The following is a 21,613-nucleotide window of genomic DNA, read 5'->3' on the forward strand; positions in this document are numbered from 1 at the left end:
CTATCTCTCCGGCCCTCTTCTTAAGGCTATATAGTTAAGGTGTTTTTTTGTTTGTTTGTTTTTTGGGGGGTAGTCAATCTGTTCTCTTCCATCCTGCCAGCTTGTTTCCAATTATAGCTCTTTCTCAGTCCATCGCTGTGTCTCTTGATTGATTCAGTCTTCATGGGCAGGAGTGGGTAAGATGCTTGCCTTGCATATGGCTAACTTGAGTTCAATTCCCTGGCACCACCTAATGTTCCCTGAGCACTACTTAGAGGACAAATATCCTAGCTCTAGCTCTGCATTCAGACTGTGAAACAAGCTTGGTGGGTGGGGTGGTGGGGTGTGGCAGATTACTAGTGAAATTGCTCAGATATCAGGTCAGTAGTGTGAAAAAAAAATTGCGCTTCCTGCTGTACTATCTCACTAGTCCTCTTGTTAGAAAATAAAGGGAAAGAGAGAGAGAGAGAGAGAGAGAGAGAGAGAGAGAGAGAAAGAAAGAAAGAAAGAAAGAAAGAAAGAAAGAAAGAAAGAAAGAAAGAAAGAAAGAAAGAAAGAAAGAAAGAAAGAAAGAAAGAAAGAAAGAAAGAAAGAAAGAAAGAAAGAAAGAAAGAAAGAAAGAAAGAAAGAAAGAAAGAAAGAAAGAAAGAAAGAAAGAAAGAAAGAAAGAAAGAAAGAAAGAAGAAAGAAAGAAAAGGTGGGCCTGGAGAGATAGCACAGAGGTGTTTGCCTTGCAAGCAGCCGATCCAGGACCTAAGGTGGTTGGTTCGAATCCCGGTGTCCCATATGGTCCCCCCGTGCCTGCCAGGAGCTATTTCTGAGCAGAGAGCCAGGAGTAACCTCTGAGCACCGCCGGGTGTGGCCCAAAAATCCAAAAAAAAAAAAAGAAAAGAAAGAAAAAGAAAAGAAAAGATGAGACTGACATGTGTCATATAGTGTAGCTGAAAAAAAAATCAATGAAATAAAATGATAAAGAGGATGGCTCCTAAAAAAATAAAAAAAAGAGGATGACTCCTTTGTCAACAAAATCCATAAAGTAATTTATTTGAGAAAAAAAGTTGACAACAGAGTGGTAGATTTGGGGAAAGGGTACTTGAGGGGAAATTTAGAATGAGGGAAGTATTCATATTTTATATTCCCAACATAAGCATACTCCATTTCCTTTAACAAATATTCAAAGGGATGGTGCTAAAGTAAGGAGAGCCACTGCAACATCAATGATAAATCCTCATGTTTTTTAATGTGGAGGTTCAATGATATCTGAGTTTTGACTTTGATCACTATGTACAAGCTTTGTTCAGTGTGTTTCTTCTTCTTCTTTTCTTCTTCTTCTTCTTCTTCTTCTTCTTCTTCTTCTTCTTCTTCTCCTCCTCCTCCTCCTCCTCCTCTTCCTCCTCCTCCTCTTCCTCCTTCTTCTTCTTCTCCTCCTTCTTCTCCTCCTTCTTCTCCTTCTTCTACTCCTCCTCCTCATCCTCTTCTTCCTCTTTTTCCTTCTCCTCCTCCTCTTCCTCCTCCTCCTTCTCCTTCTCTTCCTCCTCCTCCTCCTCCTCCTCCTCCTCCTCCTCCTCCTCCTCCTTCTTCTTCTTCTTCTTCTTCTTCTTCTTCTTCTTCTTCTTCTTCTTCTTCTTCTTCTTCTTCTTCTTCTTCTCCTCCTCCTCCTCCTCCTTCTCCTCCTCCTCCCTCTCCCTTTTTCCTCTTAGACAATGTGGTTTACAATGTTGTTACTAAAGGATTATCACTTTATCTCTTTTCAGCACCAGTTCTTGTCCAAAGTGACTATTTCCAACTATCAAAATACAAATATTGGGACCAGAGAGGTGGCACAAGCGTTAAGGCATCTGATTTGCATGCACTAGCCTAGGACCAACTGTGGTTCAATCCCCTGGCATCCCATATGGTCCCCAATTCATGAGCAATTTCTGAGTGCATAGCTAGGAGAACCCCTGAGCATCACTGGGTGTGACCCAAAAACCAAATATATACCAATGAGGGAGCTGGAGCAATGGCGCAGCAGTAAGTCATTTGCTTTGCATATGGCTGACCCAGGATGGACCGCAGTTTGATCCCCAGCGTCCCATATGGTCCCCCATCCAGGAGTGATTTCTGAGTGCATAGCTAGGAGTAACCCCTTAGTGTCACCGGGCGTGGCCCCAAAACAAAATAAAACAAAATAACAACAACAAAAAAACACCAAAATATACAAATGACTAAACTGAATATTTCAAATAGAAACCCAAATAGATGTACACCTAAACTGTAGTTAAATGGAAGGTAGTTGTAGTATTAGGTTGAAAAAGAAAACATTAAAAAAAAAATAGTATGTCTTAGAACTGGGGCGATGTATTTAATATATTATAGCTTAAAAAAATCAAAGGTATGTAACTGAGATTCTTCATTGTGGAGATGGAAGATGAATGGGAGTTTGAATGTAAGTTTTCATTTGGATTAAAATTTTTATAGTAAATTATTTAGGGGCCAAAGAGATAGCTCAATAAATCAAGTCACATTATCTCCTTCACAGTCCCCTAAGAGAACTCCAAAGAAGGTAGAGATCTTCTTTGCTTGTAAGAACCAAGATTCTCCCACTAAATCCATGATAAGGAACTCTAGAGCAAGACAAACCCAAACCCTAGTAAATTGTTCTTTTTCACTCCTAACTGAAGGCAGAGAAAGAGTTAACTCAGAAATAAAGCGAAAGTTGGTGTCCTACAGGAATAAGGAACTAGGGGTTGAGTGAGCTTGGAATGTTTTATCTGAAAAAGCTCTCTTAACAACCAAAGTTTGAATCAGAGTAACTCTTGATAACCAGGGTCTGAATCAGTAACCCTTGACAGCCAGGTTTGAATCAGAATATCCCTAGACAATCAAGATTTGAATCAAACTATCTCTAGACAACCAAAGTTGATCCAGAAAAACCAGTGATTAATTAAGACATCTACACAATGAAATTATAGTTACTGTTTGTGATTTCTATATAAACTGCTTGAAGATTTGACTCAGGGTCCTTCCCAAGGCTCAGTTGGATGAGGCTGGGGTCTCGGTTAACAGAGTAAATTCCCTTTTGCGTCTTGCATTATCGGAAGTGGTCTCTGACTCCCAACACCAGGTGTCAACTCAAACCCTAACATGCTGACACCTCAAGAGCATGTGTGGCCCACATTCTTACATGCAGAGAGTGCAAAAGCTCTTTTCCACTTTCACCATTTTAGTATCTAGTACAAGTAAAATATGCTGAAATTTCTCAGGGGCCAAAGAGATAGCAATGCCCATATAGACCTCCTGTAGGCAAGCTACACCCGTGTTTTTAACATCTTTCTCTCCCAAATTCTATGAGCCATATATCATAAGAATTTATGTTGCAATTTTTTTGTGTGTGTGTTTTTTGGGTCACACCCGGCAGTGCTCAGGGGTTACTCCTGGCTCCAGGCTCAGAAATTGCTCCTGGCCGGCACGGGGGACCATATGGGATGCCGGGATTCGAACCGATGACCGCCTGCATGAAAGGCAAACACCTTACCTCCATGCTATCTCTCCAGCCCCTATGTTGCAATTTAATGTTTTACATATGCATTATTTCTTTCATCAAACAACTAATGATGTGATCTTCAAAAATGATTGATCTCCAAAATTCATGATTATTTGCTTGCTACACATCTTCCCAGATTTTATTTGTTGTAATAGGTGTCAGAATGCTCTATTTTATTTATGTGTTTATTTATTTATTTATTTATTTTGGTTTGGGGGCCATACTCAGTGGTGCTCCTGGCTGGTTATTCCTGGCTCTGTGCTCAGAAATTACTCCTGGCAGGTTTGGGATGCCAGGGATAGAACCAGCTCAGCTGATTGCAAGACAAACGCCCTACCCGCTATGCTATTGCAAAGCTCAACTTGATTAAGAAAGTTTGAACCCTGTAGAATCAAGCACCCACTTTACCGTTTCAACTATGACGCACTGGCGCCATCTGGTGATAACCCCACAGCAATTTGTTGCCACGGGCTTATTATATTTGAATTCACTTACTTTAAGAGAAAAATAACCTTCTAAAGATCCAGAACTACTACTTCCTAGTATGTTATACAGACACATCGCATATACTTTCTTTTCCGCATGTACTTTTTATAGTACCGAATATCCTTAAAGTAAAAGTTATTTATTTGAGGGTACAAAATTAGTTCTACAAAAACCTTTCTCTTCAAACACAAAATTGCTCCCATATTTCTTTTTAGATTGCTCTTAAAATCACAAAGTGCATACCAAGACCAGAAAGCATAGACTCAAAGATCATCTTTTTTTTTTATATAAATCTTTAAGCACCATGACTACAAGCATGTTTGTAGTTGGGTTTCAATCATAAACAGAATATCCTCCCCTTCACCAGTTCAAAGATCATCTTAATAAGGAATAACTAAAGATGACTCAGATTTTAAATTAATTTATTCTGAGTACAATGAGGAGTTTTACTTTCATAAAACAGAAACCAGATGCTGGGACTGGGGCAATGGTTTATAGAGCTGGCACTGCTGAAAGGAACCCCTGTTCACTACCCGGTGTATATCTAATCTTGCAAACAACCGGACAACTTTAAAAATAAAAAGGGAGGGCCTGGAGAGATAGCACAGCGGCGTTTGCCTTGCAAGCAGGACCAAAGGTGGTTGATTCGAATCCCGGTGTCCCATATGGTCCTCTGTGCCTGCCAGGAGCTATTTCTGAGCAGACAGCCAGGAGTAACCCCTGAGCACCGCCGGGTGTGGCCCAAAACCAATAAACAAACAAACAAACAAATAAATAAATAAAAAGGGAAATAGGTGTAGGAAAGATAGGTCAGTAGACTTTTTGTTTTACATGAGCACAGCTTGCTTTTTGTTTTACACGAGGCTAAACCAAGCACAAAGGCAAGACTAAGTCCTAAGAATTTCCAGGTGTGGCCACCCTCCCACAAACAATTGGAAAATAAGTGTCTAAAGGTCAAGGGTAACAAAAGAACCAATCTTAGGACCAAATATATTTGTTTTATTTAATGTTTGGTTTTTGGGGGCAACCACACCTGGCCATGCTCAAATCTTCTTCCTAATTCTGTGCTTCTGTGGGCAGGAAGAACCATATGGTGTGCCAGAAATTGAAGCCTAGAAGAGTACAAGGCAAGCACTCTGTACTCTCTCCCTAGCCCAAATAGATATTAGTTTTAAAACATAAGAAAAACATAACATTGTAGAAGAATAAAGAACAAGACAATAGAAAACTTGAATTTTCAGGGTCAAATCCTACTATAACCATCTTTACTCCTCACCAGTGCAGGCTATAATGACTGATAGATTTAGCTCAGAGCAGCAGTGTGAAATTAAGAACAAAGGCACAAAAAATAAAAATAAAAAAAAAAAGAAAAAAAAAAAGAAAAAAACAAAACAGAAAAAAAAAAAAAAGAAAAAAAGAACAAAGGCATAATAAAGGTCCTAACTGCTAACTAGTAAAAAAAATTTTTTTAAACATTTTTCTTTAGAAATATTTTTAATGTTTTTGGTTTGATTCCAGGCTCAGGGGTCACTTCTGGAGGTGCTCAGGGGACCTGTGTGGGGTACAGGTGATTATACCTAGTGATTCATGTGTAAGGAAAGTGACATTTACACTTTACTATTTCTCCAACTTACAAATGATTTCTTTTTTTTTTTTTTTTTGGTTTTTGGGCCACACCCGGTAACGCTCAGGGGTTACTCCTGGCTATGCGCTCAGAAGTTGCTCCTGGCTTGGGGGACCATATGGGACACCGGGGGATGGAACCGCGGTCCGTCCAAGGCTAGCGCAGGCAAGGCAGGCACCTTACCTTTAGTGCCACCGCCCGGCCCCACAAATGATTTCTTTTGTTTGTTTGTTCATGGGCTACAACAGGCGGTACTCAGGGGTTACTCCTGGCTCTGGGCTCAGAAATGACCCTGGCAGGCTCAGGGAACCATTTGGGATGCTGGGATTCGAACCACAATCCGTCGTCGATTGGCTGCATGCAAGGCAGACGCCCTACTGCTGTACTATTACTCCAGCCTCACAAATGATTTTTTAAATAGATTTCTTTGTACCATAATTGTGACTTTTCTATGAGTTTGAAATTATTTAAAACATTTTCAATTGTCTTTGTTTGTTTTTGTTTTTTGTTTTTGGGTCACACCGGCTGCGCTCCAGTGTTACTCCTGGCTCTATGCTCAGAAATCGCTCCTGGCAGGCTCAGGGGACCATATGGGATGCTGGGATTCAAACTACCGTCCTTCAACCACTGTCCTTTTGCATGGAAGGCAAACACCCTACCTCCATGCTATCTCTCCAGCCCCTCAAATATATTTTTAAAGTACAATACAATACCATAAAATGTGTCATTTTAACTTCATTTTTAAAGATATTTGTATATGGATATAGTATAATTTTTCTATACAAAAAGCTAAAATGTGTCAAATATTAATTAAATAGCCTACATTCATCAGACCAAGGCCTTTCTTACCTTTTTTATTATTTTCTATGGTGAATTTTATTGCTTTTTTATAATACAAAAAAAGTTATTGATGAAAATCATTCTAAATTTTATTATTGAAAGCTCATGGCTTATGGTGTTTTGTAAAACGTTCTTCCAGAATTTTTATGTGCAGATATATACATTTTAACAGCCATATATATATATTCATACATTTTCTATAACATGGAATCATGGGCCGGAGAGATAGCATGGAGGGCCGGAGAGATAGCATGGAGGTAAGGCGTTTGCCTTTCATGCAGGAGGTCATCGGTTCGAATCCCGGCGCCCCATATGGTCCCCCGTGCCTGCCAGGAGCAATTTCTGAGCCTGGAGCCAGGAATAACCCCTGAGCACTGCCGGGTGTGACCCAAAAACCACAAAAAAAAAAAAAAAAAAACATGGAATCATAATAAAATTACTATAAGTTTCTGTCACTGAACTAATCTATAGCTTTTTTTTTTTTTTTTTTTTTTTTTTTTTTTGTGGTTTTTGGGTCACACCCGGCAGTGCTCAGGGGTTATTCCTGGCTCCAGGCTCAGAAATTGCTCCTGGCAGGCACGGGAGGACCATATATGGGACGCCGGGATTCGAACCGATGACCTCCTGCATGAGAGGCAAACGCCTTACCTCCATGCTATCTCTCCGGCCCCAATCTATAGCTTTTGTATTAATAAACATATATATTTATTGATATTATTTTGGTTTTTGGCCCATACCAGTGGCTTACTCCTAGATCAGTATCTGAAGATCACTCTTGGTGGGACTCAAGAGAACATATGAAGTGCCTGGGATCAAACTCAGGCCAGTTGCTTGTAAGGCAAGCACCTTGCTCACTATATTATCTCTTTGATCATCTTTGTCATCTTTTTACAGGGATAAATAATATTTCATTGTTTATTAAGGTGCTATTATTTATTTAAGTAACATATATTACTGGACATATAAGGATTTCCCTATGTTTACTGTTATAAATCATTCTATAGAAAACATCCTTATTACCACAACTCTATGCACATGGAATCATTTATGTCTTAAAATTAAATTATGAAGAGTAGACTTCAGGGATCAAAGCTACAAAATAATTGTTAGAAATTTCTCCTACATTTATCTATGCACCAAGTTATAGTCTCAGGAACTTGGAGCCTTAACCTAAGACAACAAAGGATATGATCATTTTTCGTTTTTTTTTTGGGGGGGGTCACACCTGGTGGTGCTCATGGATTGTTCCTGGCTTTGTGAAGTACCTATCAATAAATAGTTATTTAATTTAAAATGATTGTAGAGGCAGGAGAGATGTTATAGCTAATAAGCAGTTTACATGACAAGTGGCTTACCTAGATTCAATCCCCAGTATCCCAGATGGTCCCCCGAACCCACCTGGAGTGATTCCAGAGTGCAAACCCAGGAGCAACCCCTGAGCACCTCTAGATGTGACCCCAAAACAAACCAAATATGTAAGGACCAGAAAGATAGTACAGGGGTAAAGTACTTGCCTTGAACTCCATCTGATTACCAGCATTGCCTGTGGTTTCCTAAACACCACTAGGGGTCACTTCTGAACACAGGAATAATAGCCCCTGAATACCTCAGGGTGTGGTCCCCACCCCCCAATATTGTATGCCTGTGAATTTGTGGCAGATTCCATTTAACGGATGAAGAACTGCTGCACATACCTAGTAAGAAATACCTACTCTGTCAGTCCCTTTTTGGAACCCTTTTCCTAACACTGAACTCCTACTGCAAATGTGTACTATTTATTGGTTTCCAGCCACATCAGATCCCAGATCAGTGTTTAGTGCTGTATTATAACCTTCACTTTTCCTGTCACAATTATCCCCTATGCGTGTCATTCATGGTATGCTCTAATTCAGATACATTGCCTATGTATCTTATTTTTAAAATACCACATTATTTTTTCATAAATGTATGTTAGTATAACATAATAACTGTCTAAAGCTAAAAAACTGGTGTTTCATACTTCCCCAAAACCCTTCTCCTTTTTGGAGAATTGTTGAACTTTGGTGGCTTAAAATGCCCCACATTTATAACAATATTGTAGGGAAACTGAAATGAAGGGCATTGACCCCCATCCCAGCCTTCTAGGCAGGAAGCCAAGACCAACCCTGGCACTGTATTCTAACAGAAAGTTCCCTTGGTGAAAAAAGAAACATAGCCAGAGGTGTTTTCACAAATGTTTTTGTCCAAGGACCATGTATTTGTCACTCCTGCTGGTTTTTTTTTTTTTTGTAATTATAATAATATCTTTATTTAAGTACCATGATTACATAAATGTTTGTAGTTGGGTTTTAGTCATAAAAAGTATACCCTCCAATACCTTCACCAATGCAACCTTCTGGCCACCAATGCTCCCCATTTCCCTCCTCCCCTATCCCCTACCTGTTTTTGAGACAAAGCTTTCTATTTCTCTTACTCACTACCATTGTCATGATAGTTATTAATGTAGTTATTTCTCTAAGGGCACTCACCACTCTTTGTGGTAAGCTTCATATCGTGGGCTGGTCCTTCCAGCCCTCATCTCTGTTATTTCTGTATATAATTACAATAACATCTTTAATTTTCTTAAAACCCATAGATGAGTGAGACTATTCTGTATCTATCACTCTACTTCTGACTTATTTCACTCAGCATAATAGCTTCCATGTTTATTCATATATAGGAAAATTTCATGACTTCATTTTTCCTGAAGGCTGCATAGTATTCATTCCACTATGTAGATGTACCACGGTTTCTTTAGCCATTCATCTGTTGTCAGGGCTTCTGGGTTGTTTCTAGAGTCTGACTATTGTAAATAGAGCTGTGCATATACCTGCTGTTTCTTAAGACAGTTGCACACAACCAACCATCTTTTATTTTGCCTCTGATCTGTGACTTTTATAATGCCTTTCTGAGAGGGGTGGAAGTTTATATAGCAATTTTAGTGCTAGAGCATAATTCCCAGACACAGGCATCAGGACAGGAAGCTAACTAAAGCTTTTGGATTCTAATCTTTTAAGGAAAATGTCAAAACCAAATCAAATTATAGCCTTGACCCACCATGGAATAAAGAAACTCTAGAAGTTTGTCACAGACCCTTACTCTTAGGAAGCTACTATTTCCTAGCATGGCAACTGTGCTTGTAATCTGGTTCCCTGTTGAAGTTCAGGTTCCTTGTCCAAATGCTCCCTTTGGCTTGGAGAAATAAATAAGCTCTATTGTGGCCATCTCTGTTTTGTGATTCTTCTTGAATACAAGGAAAGGGCTTGGGGAATATGAGCAGGCTTGGGGATTTCTCACTGATATACTTAATTACCTGCACATCCCCAAGTTTATGCAAAAGAGCTCATATAATTAGGAGCACTCTTTTGCTTTTTGCTTTCTCATTGTAAGCTTTTAAATGTACTGAAATCCCTCCTCTTTAAAGTTAATGATTTTCTATTTTTTGTGTAAAGGGAGAATATTATTCTAAATATTAACTTCAAGGTAATGCTGAGAAGCTGACATTTTTTAGGCAATCCTGAAATTCTATATTAATAAGAAAAAAGGGTAAGCTACATTTTAACATGAACATACATAAGCATGCTTCTCATGTTTAGCTTGAATACAGCCAACTTCTACTGCACTTCAATCATCCCGTAAATCTGATCTGGTTTTTAAATGCTAATTCTAATAAAGAATCAGTCCCTGTCTCTCCCAGACGTGGCACCTCTGTGATTGGAATTCTTTCTGAAATCTGAGTTCAATCTACAGACAAGAAAAGGAAAAGGTAGAATACAGAGTACAGAGGCATAAACATCAATAATCACAGCTAAATCAAAATAGTTCTGTAAAAAGAAACAACAATAATTCTGTCCCTGAGTCCTTTTTTTTTTTTTACATCACCAGGAATGAGTCTCTTTCTTCTTTCTACTCCACCCATTCTGTCCCACCTCACTCCAAACACCCCTTCCCCAAGTCTCTGACTAGAAGAAGCATTGTTGCCCCAACCTGCTCTTGATCCAGAACCTCACCTAGGAATGAGTTTCTGACAGATCATACAACTTTCCTGCCTGAGGAAGAAGATGAAGAGGACAAGAGAGTTATTTTATTTTGGTGTTTTCTTTGTGTATGGCTCATATTGGTGGTGCTTGGAGTTTACCGTATTTTCTGGCATATAAGACGACTTTTGAAACAAAAAAAGTCAACCGAAAATCGGGGGTCGTCTTATACGCAGAATATATCCCGAAACATGTTTCAATATGCCGCTAAACGAAAATTGTCTGAATATTGCCACAAAACGAATTTTCCAACTCGATCCTGCACCAATCACTGCCAGGCTGCTCAGATCGCCTCTCTAACTCAGCCAATCCAAGCAGGCTTTTTAAGCATGCAAATTAGACAATGTTCTGGACCTGAATCTACACTGTAAAAAGTCTGCTCAGATTGGCCAGAGTTGGAGAGGAAGTCTGTTAACAGTATAACCTTCGAACCTTTGCTTGTTGTGATTGGCTCACTGTGGTACATACAGTTGCAGCACAGGAACATTCTGTCTTATACAGCAAATATAGGCCTAAACATATGTTTTAACTGTAAAATTAGGGGGTCGTCTTGGCTCTATGCTCAGGAATCACTTGTGGTGGTGCTTAGAGGATGATTTGGAAAGCTGGGGATCAAACCAGGCCGGCCACATGCAAGACATGTATTCTGTTCGCCGTGTTACTGATCTGGCTCATGAGAATTTATTTTAGAGAGATTAGATGAGGAGAATCCATGTCAAAAAACACCAAGAGGGAGCAATGCCCCTCAGCTGCTGCCATGTCCATTCATCAGCCAGCTTCATAGACTCATTTATTGTCAAAATAGATGTAAATCGGGGGCCAGAAAGATAGCATGGAGGTAAGGTGTTTGCCTAGCATGCAGAAGGTTGGTGGTTTGAATCCCGGCATCCTATATGGTTCTCCCACCCCTACCCCAAGCCTGCCAGGAGCGATTTCTGAGTGTAGAGCCAGGAGGAACCCCTGAGTGCTGCAGAGTGTGACCCAAAAGCAAAACAAAACAAAAAGATGTAAATCAAGCTATGAAAAATCATAGGTACACTTGTCTTACAGCTGAAGAGTGGGGTACTCTCAGGAGGAAGGACAGGGCCCTGCCCTGCCAAAGCTTTGGCACTTGCACCCGCAACCCAGAATAGTTTTCATACCTTCATACCAATTGTCCAATCTTAACACTTTATTGTTGATCTCTGCAGAGATGCTTCACTGACCAAAACTCCAGATATGCTTGTATTTGGAATGTCCAGGTTTTTTTCAGAGTGAATGTATGCAGCTTCCGGCCCCCCCCCCACACACACACACCTTTTCATACTTCTTGAAGCCCTGGCAGCTACAGTCATGCCCCACAGCTGCCACCATAACAGCCACATATTTTGGAATTCTTTGACTGTGATGCCTCCAAATATTTCAATTTTTCCAGTAGGAACATATTGTGTATGTAAACATTTCAATGAAATTATTATGTTACTGACCCTACCCTGATGGGTGATTGTGCCCTACCCTAGGCTGTGACCTGGTATTCTGCTCCCACCCTAGGGTGGTACCTGATTCTGCTCCCACCATTGGGTGGTACCTGATTCTGGGGTATAAAAGTAAGGGTCTGTAGAAGGCAAGGGCTTTCTTCCTGGGACTGATTCTGGGGCCTTTTGGCTTCTTCCTCTTCCACGGAATAAAAGCTGTTTTGTTCAGAATCTTGACTGCCTGTTAGCTTTCTTCCCACCGCATTAACCTCAGAACCGCTGGCTGAACAGGGTAACAGACGTGTGGTCTGAGTGGAGGAGAAAGCACTCATCCTCCATCCCTCCATCAGTCAACCCCATCGAGGGCAGTATTGCAACAGAAACACACCAAATTAGATGTCCAAGTAGCATAGAAACCACCTAAGGTTAACAACCAAATTCAATAACAGAACAATCAACTAATCAAATTATCAACAGTTTAGTAAACCTTCAGACAATGACTTAATGAACTCATTGCAAGATATACATTTCTCGTTTTTTTGGTTTTTTTTGTTTGTTTTTGGTTTTTCCAGCCACACCCGTTTAATGCTCAGGGGTTACTCCTGGCTAAGCGCTCAGAAATTGCTCCTGGCTTGAGGGGACCATATGGGACGCCAGGAGATCTAACCACGGTCCTTCCTTGGTTAATGCTTGCAAGGCAGACACCTTACCTCTAGCGCCACTTCGCCGGCCCCAAGATATACATTTTTCACAAATTTTCTTTTGCTGTAATTTTTTCCAATAATGTCCTTACCAGTTAATTGCTAAAAAGCAATAAAAGGCAAATTATTTTGTGCCTGCCTAGGGGGCATGCTTTTCGGTGGGTGGAAATCCAAGAATAATGATGGAGGAAAATTTTAAACTGGTGGTAGGATTGGTGTTGGAACATAGAAAGCAGAAAATGTATTAAGAGAAACTATGTAGACCATAGAGTTTAAATAGAGTAATAAAATTTTTTAAAAGAACCCCAAAAGACATGCCACATGAGATTACCCAAATATAACTAACTATGTAGACTTGCCTCTATGGTATATGTAGTTTTGGATATAATAAGGGGAAAAAGCAGGCACTTTTCTATATCAACAATTTTGTTCTGTGTTTGATTGTTTGATTATGCTGATGAGGGTGTGGTGCATGGAATCACACATGGAGATGTGGAATGATAATGGAATCAAATCCACAACTTCACACAAGCCAGCCATGTTCTCTACCCCTGAACCACATCCCAATTTAGGCCCCCAATTTTTAAATATACAGTAAAATTCATAGGCTTTACTGAGTAAAATGATTCAGATTGATGTAATTTAGAATTCTTAGTACATTTAAAATTCTTTAGATATTTGCTTATTTGTTAGGGTACTTTCAGATTTCTTGTCCAATCCAGACATAATCTCTTCCTATTACATCTAAGAACCATTTCTTGATGATCTTTGTCACATGTCATACTTGGATCATTTTATTTCTCTTACCGTGACAAAAAGAAAGCACAATGTGTGATTCTTCAAAGCCTGTCTGGATCAAAACAAAATTGACCTCCCTGATGCAATTTCCTGATGCCAAGTACTTAATACTGGTTCTAATGACTCATGACTCTGATTCATCCATGTGTTGCTCGTAAAATCAGGTTTCCAAAGATACTTTTATTATTGTACATAGTTGGTAATGAGCACAGACAAAATTACTATCCAATGTATTAATTGCTCCTATTATTGACTGCTATTAAAAAAAAAAACACAAACCAAGGGACTTATAAAAATAGAAAATTATTTCCATAGTTCTGGGGCAGAAGTCCAAGATCACAGTGGTGAGGGCCCCCTCCTTTGTAAGAGATGTCTCATAGTGTCCTTTTTTTTGTTTTGTTTTTGGGTCACACTCGTCAGTGCTCAGGGGTTACTCCTGGTTCTATACTCAGAAATCACTCCTGGCAGTCTCGGGAGACCATATAGGATGCCAGGATTCGAACCAATGACCTTTTGCATGAAAGGCAAATGCCTTACCTCCATGCTATCTCTCTAGCCCCTCGTAGTGTCTTTTTTTTTTTTTTTTGGTTTTTGGGCCACACCCATTTGACGCTCAGGGGTTACTCCTGGCTATGCGCTCAGAAATCCCCCCTGGCTTGGGGGGACCATATGGGACACCGGGGGATCAAACCGCGGTCCGTCCTAGGCTAGCGCTTGCAAGGCAGACACCTTACCTCTAGCGCCACCTTCCCGGCCCCTCGTAGTGTCCTTTTATGGTAGATGGGGCTAGATGGTTCTGTGGGATTCTTGAAAATGGACTAATCTGGGGCCGGGAAGGTGGCGCTAGAGGTAAGGTGTCTGCCTTGCAAGCGCTAGCGTAGGACGGACCACGGTTCGATCCCCCGGCATCCCATATGGTCCCCCCAAGCCAGGGGCGATTTCTGAGCACATAGCCAGGAGTAACCCCTGAGCGCCAAACGGTGTGGCCCAAAAACCAAAAAAAAAAAAAAAAGAAAATGGACTAATCTCATTTATGAGAGCTTCCTAAACTGACCCTTTTCCAGAGGCCCCACTATCATATTGGGCATAAATGATTCTAAGGGGTCAATTTGGGGAGGGGGGAGAGAAATACACATTCAGAAAATACCATCTATAGTACAAAGAAAACAAGAATAATAACTCATTTTCTGATTATGTAAATTTTTCTATTTGTAATTTTATAGTATAAGATCTTTTTAAAATCCTCCAAGGTAAGAGATAGTACATTGGGTAGGGCATTAGTTTGCTTGCTGCTGCCCTGGGTTCCATCCCCAGCACACCATATGGTGCCCCTCACCCACTAGGGGTCATGGAGGAGCATCTGGGGAGCATGGAGCTAGGGATAAGCCCCAAGCACCACTGGTTGTGGCCACAATAAATAAATAAATATATAAAAAATAAAAAAAGAAACTAAACAAAAGAAAAAAGAAAACCCGGGCCTGGAGAGATAGCACAACGGCGTTTGCCTTGCAAGCAGCTGATCCAGAACCAAAGGTGGTTGGTTCGAATCCCGGTGTCCCATATGGTCCCCTGTGCCTGCCAGGAGCTATTTCTGAGCAGACAGCCAGGAGTAACCCCTGAGCAACGCCCGGTGTGGCCCAAAAACCAAAAAAAAAAAAGAAAACCCAAAAACAAAAAGACATTTTCCAACTATAGTTGAACTCTTTTGACCACGATCACTATATTCCTAGAATATGATAACTTTCATAGATGAACTTACCACACTCCTACCTTTCACATGTTGCCACCAAGGAATAAAGATGCCCTCAGATAGAAAGAAAATAGTAGCCTTATTTATGTAAGCAATGATTGTCCTTCCAACCCAGATAGTGTACCATCACCCGTTAATAAAAGGCAAGAGAAAACTGATGGATTGTCCCCTATCTACTATGCAGAGTAGTGGTATTAACAGACCTAGAGCAGATAGAAGCACCACCACCTCTTTTTTAGGGGTGCGGGTCACACAGAGGTACTCAGGGGTTACTCCTGGCTCTGCTCTCAGAAGTTCCTCCTGGCAGGCTTGGGGGACCATATGGGATGCCAGGATTCAAACCACAGTCCATCCTGGATTAGCTTTATGCAAGGCAAACACCCTACTGCTAGGATGTCTTTCTGGCCCTGAAGCACCACCTCTTACCTTCATAAGATGAGGGGTAACCTCCCTGCATATCAGCATTATAGACTGGATTTTTTTTAATTGTCTTTATTTAAACACCGTGATTACAAATATGATTGTAGTTGTATGATTTCAGTCATGTAAAGAACACCCCTCTTCACCAGTGCAACATTCCCACCACCAATGTCCCAAATCTCCCTCCTCCTCACCACACCCACACCTGTATTCTAGACAGGCTTCTACTTCCCTCAATCATTCACATTGTTATGATAGTTCTCATTGTAGTTATTTCTCTAACAACACTCATCACTCTTTGTGGTGAGCTTCATGTATAGACTGGATGGGGGCTGGCGAGGTGGCGCTAGAGGTAAGGTGACTGGATGTTTTACAGAGTAAAGAGCATGTGCAGGTCTAGAGACCTGTAATAGGAGAGTGTATGAATGTGAACAGAAGAAAACCTCATACATGTACACTAATGTCCAAGACCATTTATTATAACAGTCTTAAATCACACCTGTGTTTAGATTGAGACTAAGTGTTCTTAATATGCACTAGAGGGGAACTTCCTTTGTGGAATGAGTGGGGTCCTTGCTCTCTTAGATTTAAAGGTTATAGCAATCCTAGGTATATAAATCTAGTGACTGGTAGAGGAATGGAATTTCAGGCATTTTGTCAAAACCTTCATGTCCATATTTTAGTCTATATGTCCCAAACGAAATCCTGTGCTAATGGCATTGTATGTTGCAATATAGTTTTCATTCTAAACAGATACTTAAGAATTCTCTGTGGGCAATGAACTCACCAATATCTCTAGCAAATGCAATTGGCATTAACTAAGTCCTCCTATGGCCATTTAATCTCTTCTCATAACAATCACATAAAATAGGTGCTATTTTCTTTTTTATTTCACCTTCTATTTTGAGAAAAAAGAACTTTTGGGGCGAGAAGGGCCCACACCTAACAATGCTCACTGCTGATTCCTGGCTTTGTGCTCAGGGATCACTTTTGATGGGCTCAGGGGACTATATGGGGTGCCAGGAATTGAAACCAGGTTGATCATGTACAAAACAAGTACTATCATATGGGCCCCCAAATAATAACTTTCCTATCCATGGCCACAAATATTCTTGTTCAAGTGGCAGAGCTTTGATCTTAACATATCTAACTATTTAATTCCCCAGAATTGGTTCTTTCATTCATTAGTATACATACCACCTAAGATTAGTTTGAGGGTATGAGTATAGATGATTTTACTGCCTTACCTAGATTATGGCCTTTAAGGTAGGCTATGATTCATTAGAAATGAATTAGATGAATAAGATGAAAAGTTATAAAAACCTAGAACAATATACAAACACTAGTTTGTGAAAACGTATTCTATGATTAAAGTGTAGTGGTAAGGGAAGAACTTCATGCTGAGATAAATTCAGAAACACTATTTTATCTGCCTATTAGCAATTCACAGTCATATTAATGTTAAAGATTGTGAGATCTGCATAAAAAAAAGACTGTGTATATTTAATTCTACTTAACTGTCATCTCCCAAATAATTGTAACATATTTTTAACAGTCTTTGAAATGTAAATGCAAAGGAAAAATACCGCAGTATGGAGAACATTGGGTACCAAAATTCTACTTGCTAATAATTCCCACTTAAATGAATTAAATTTCTATCTCTAGGGAAAAAAATCCTGGGGTTATATTTATTGGTTTCAGGTTTGGGACTACACCTGGCAATGTTCAGGGGTTACTTCTGGTTCTGCACTAAGGAATCACTCTTGGCAGGCTCAGAGAACCATATATAATGCCAGGGATTAAACCTACTTAGGGTCATATATTGTAATCTTTTTTTTTTTTTTTTTTTTTTGGTTTTTGGGCCACACCCGGCGATGCTCAGGGGTTACTCCTGGCTGTCTGCTCAGAAATAGCTCCTGGCAGGCACAGGGAATCATATGGGACACCGGGGATTTGAACCAACCACCTTTGGTCCTGGATCGGCTGCTTGCAAGGCAAACGCCACTGTGCTATCTCTCCGGGCCCCATATATTGTAATCTTTTTTGTGGAAGAACTCACAAATGGCAGTGCTCAAAGCATACTCCTAGCTCTGCTTTCATGAATAACTCCTGGAAAATCTCAGGTGACAGCAAATGATGCCAGAAATTTAACCTGAGTTGGCTCCTGCAACTCCAACACCTCACCCACTGTATTTTCTCTCTGGCCCTAAGTAGTCCTTTTTTTTTTTTTTTTAACTCCAAGAGTTTTGTTTTGTTTGTATGTTCCCTCTCTGCTCTCTCTGCTCTCTTCTTTTCTTTTCTTTTTTTTTTTTTTTTTTTTGGTTTTTGGGCCACACCCGGTGACGCTCAGGGGTTACTCCTGGCTATGCGCTCAGAAGTCACTCCTGGCTTGGGGGACCATATGGGATGCCGGGGGATCGAACCGCGGTCTGTCCTAGGCTAGCGCAGGCAAGGCAGGCTCCTTACCTCCAGCGCCACTGCCCGGCCCCTCTTTTCTTTTTTCTTTTCTTTTCTTTTCTTTTCTTTTCTTTTCTTTTCTTTTCTTTTCTTTTCTTTTTTTCTTTTCTTTTCTTTTCTTTTCTTTTCTTTTCTTTTCTTTTCTTTTCTTTTCTTTTCTTTTCTTTCTTTTGTGTGTGTGTGTGTGTGTGTGTGTGTGATTCATACATGCCTGGCAGTGCTGCTCACCAGGGTTTACACATCAGGTTGCACTGCTCATTTCCCTGGCCCAGGTTTTCCCTATCTTGGCTGTTGTGTTTGCTAGAAGTCATACACTTTCATTGAGGCACATAAGTTGTGACATTTCTAGAGGTTGCTGCAGTGCTTACATTAATGCTTGCCAAGAATTCCACTTTTTGGCAATGGTTCTTTTTTTTTTTTTGGAGGGGGGGAGTCACAACAGGCATTGCTCAGGGGCTTCTCCTGACTCTATGCTCAGAAATCGCCCACCCCCCCCCACAGGCTCGGGGGCCATATGGAATGCCGGGATTCGAACCACCGTCCTTCTGCATGCAAGGCAGAACACCTTACCACTGAGTTATTTCTCCAGCCCTTGGCAATGGTTCTTGCACATATTTTTAGTTGTGGTGCTTATTGGGGATCATACTGCAGTGTTTACACACAGTCTGTGGTGTTACTGGAAACTGCTTTTATCATCAAGGATCACAAACAGCAGAGCTTGACAGCTGCCTGTAGCAGCATGTACAGTGCATATAGCAGCACTAAAGATTGAAGATGTGATCATGTGCTTTCAAGACAGGTATTCTAAGCCACTGAGTTTCACTCCGGCCCATGTATTGTTTCCTTAATGAAGTAGGGTTAATTAAATAGAACCTATAGATCCATGATCTCTCTTTATTTTGGGAGGAAGCCACATCCAGTGGCACTCAGGGGTTACTCCTGACTGTGTGCTCAGAAATTGCTCCTGGCAGGCATGGGGATGCCAGGATTCAAACCACTGTAGCTTGTCAGCTGCTTGTAAGGCAAACACAATACCGCTGTGCTATCTCTCCGGCCCGAGATCCATCTCTTAACTGAAGCTCTGGGGTCCAACCCATTGAAACTTGGAACTTTTAAAAGTTTATAAAACATGGGCCTGGAGAGATAGCACAGCGGCGTTTGCCTTGCAAGCAGCCGAGCTAGGACCAAAGGTGGTTGGTTCAAATCCTGGTGTCCCATATGGTCCCCCGTGCCTGCCAGGAGCTATTTCTGAGCAGACAGCCAGGAGTAACCCCTGAGTACCCCTGAGCACCGCTAGGTGTGGCCCCCCCCCAAAAAAAGTTTATAAAACAATATGTGTTCATGTGTGTATGTGACATGTACTAAATACAACTAAGGGTAGTTGGCTGAGATGGTATTCCTAATAAAACATATTGTTATTTCTACATATAAATAAGTAAAATGTGTGATGCCATGTAGCAAATATAAAGCATAAGTAGGCAGTAAATGAGTTCATGTTGTCAATTAAGTCAAACTTTGCATCTAATTAAATTTTGAAGGTATTTTGAAAGAAAACCTTTCTGTTTTCATATAAAGGATAGTGGGTGAAGGGACAAATGTATATGTGTTGGAAGTGCAAATAAAGTATGTTGAACCTAAGAGTTGGTGAAACTTCTGAGAATAGAAGGACCTTCCATGAATGTAAGATGGCACTCAGCTATTAACCCAAAACAAAGGTGTTCCCCCAATTTCCTCTTTCCTTTTCACCTAGCCCTTTGATATGTAAAAATCCACTTGGATCTTATTCCATCCTCCCCTACCCAGTTGAATTAGTACTGAGAATAAAGAAAGAGAAGTTTGGCTTTGGCAGGCTCAAGCAGAGGAACACGAGGAGAGAAGCAAACTGACTCCATGACTCTCTTCTGACTGTCTTTATCTATTAATTCTTAGCCAACTACCCTACTTCTTCAGACCTGTCTATGTGGGGTTGGAAATACAGTGCCAAGGGTGATCTCTCACATCTCTGGGATTTATTTTATACATGAATGAGGGCTTATGAATGAAACTTCTGTGAATGAGGGCTTATACTGGAGTTAATTTTCTGTCTCTGGTGAGCTGTGAAAAGTGGCATGTTTCTACATTTTATCAATGTGAAAAGTCTTCCTTATTGAGAGCCTCTTGAAACAGGTAGATTATTTTTCAAGTTGCAGCCTGCAACTTTTTTCCTTTTATCCTTAATCATATCAAAGCATTAGTACTGACTGGCATTGCTAAGTGGAGACTGAAAAGTGAAGATATGGGTCCCCAAGGGACTCTCTCATGGGTCTGGTCATCAGTCTGCTTCCTATTTGCCTTCAGGTACAAACTACAAGAACACAAAGTCTTTGCTTCTGGGTTGGTGAACAAGTGGAAACTTGGAAGGACAATAGGCCTGGAGAGGAGAGGGACATGTTGAGTACACTCCCCTACCATGACTTCTGCAGCTCTTCTACAAATCTGCTCTTAGATCATTTTTTTTTTTAACAAATTAGGGACCTAATAACTTTGCTTTTTTTTAAATAATAATTTAATGCTTTCCCTACTTTATGTGGGAACTCTTTTTTTTTTTTTTTTTTTTTTTGGTTTTTGGGCCACACCTGGCCACACCTGGCAGTGCTCGGGGGTTACTCCTGGCTGTCTGCTCAGAAATAGCTCCTGGCAGGCACGGGGGACCATATAGGACACCGGGATTCGAACCAATTACCTTTGGCCCTGGATCGGCTGCTTGCAAGGCAAACGCTGCTGTGCTATCTCTCCGGGCCCTATGTGGAAACTCTTAAGGAGAAAATTAGGGAGAATAAGAATATGTAGTTTCATCTATGAATGAAAAGATTTCAATACCTTTCTAAGGAAAATCTCTGAGATAGTTTAAGAATCAGGATTAAGAAATAATTCTGGGGCTGGAGAGATAGCATGGAGGTAAGGCATTTGCCTTTCATGCAGAAGGTCATTGGTTTAAATCCCGGCATCCCATATGGTCAGCCGTGCCTACCAGGAGCGATTTCTGAGCGTGGAGCCAGGAGTAACCCCTGAGCACTGCCGGGTGTGATCCCAAACAACAACAACAAAAAAAAAAAAAATTAAAAAAAAAATAATTCTGGGCACAGAAGTGATAGTCTCTGGAACATATGTTTTGAAAGTGGAAGACCCAGGCTCAATACTGAACTAAAACATGGTCTTCCTCCAACATCAGCAGCAGCAATCCATCAGCAGAGCATAACATAAGTCTTACTACCTCTGCATAGGAACCCAAAGCAAACATGCAAAAAGGATGTCAGGCTTAGAATCCTTTTATGTTCCACTCACCACCCTAATTCTCTGGTTTACCTATTAGACAAGTTTAAAACATGTCTGATTTTCTTTGACTATCCTCTTCTATCCTCTTTTTGTACTGCATTTATTATTTTCACTTGCCTTAGGATTTTATTTATTTGTTTTTCTATTTATTTTTGGGTTTTAGATCACACCTGGCTATGCTAAAAATTATTCCTGGCTCCGTACTCAG

Source organism: Suncus etruscus, chromosome 2, assembly GCF_024139225.1.
Source record: "Suncus etruscus isolate mSunEtr1 chromosome 2, mSunEtr1.pri.cur, whole genome shotgun sequence".
NCBI classification, from domain to species: domain Eukaryota; kingdom Metazoa; phylum Chordata; class Mammalia; order Eulipotyphla; family Soricidae; genus Suncus; species Suncus etruscus.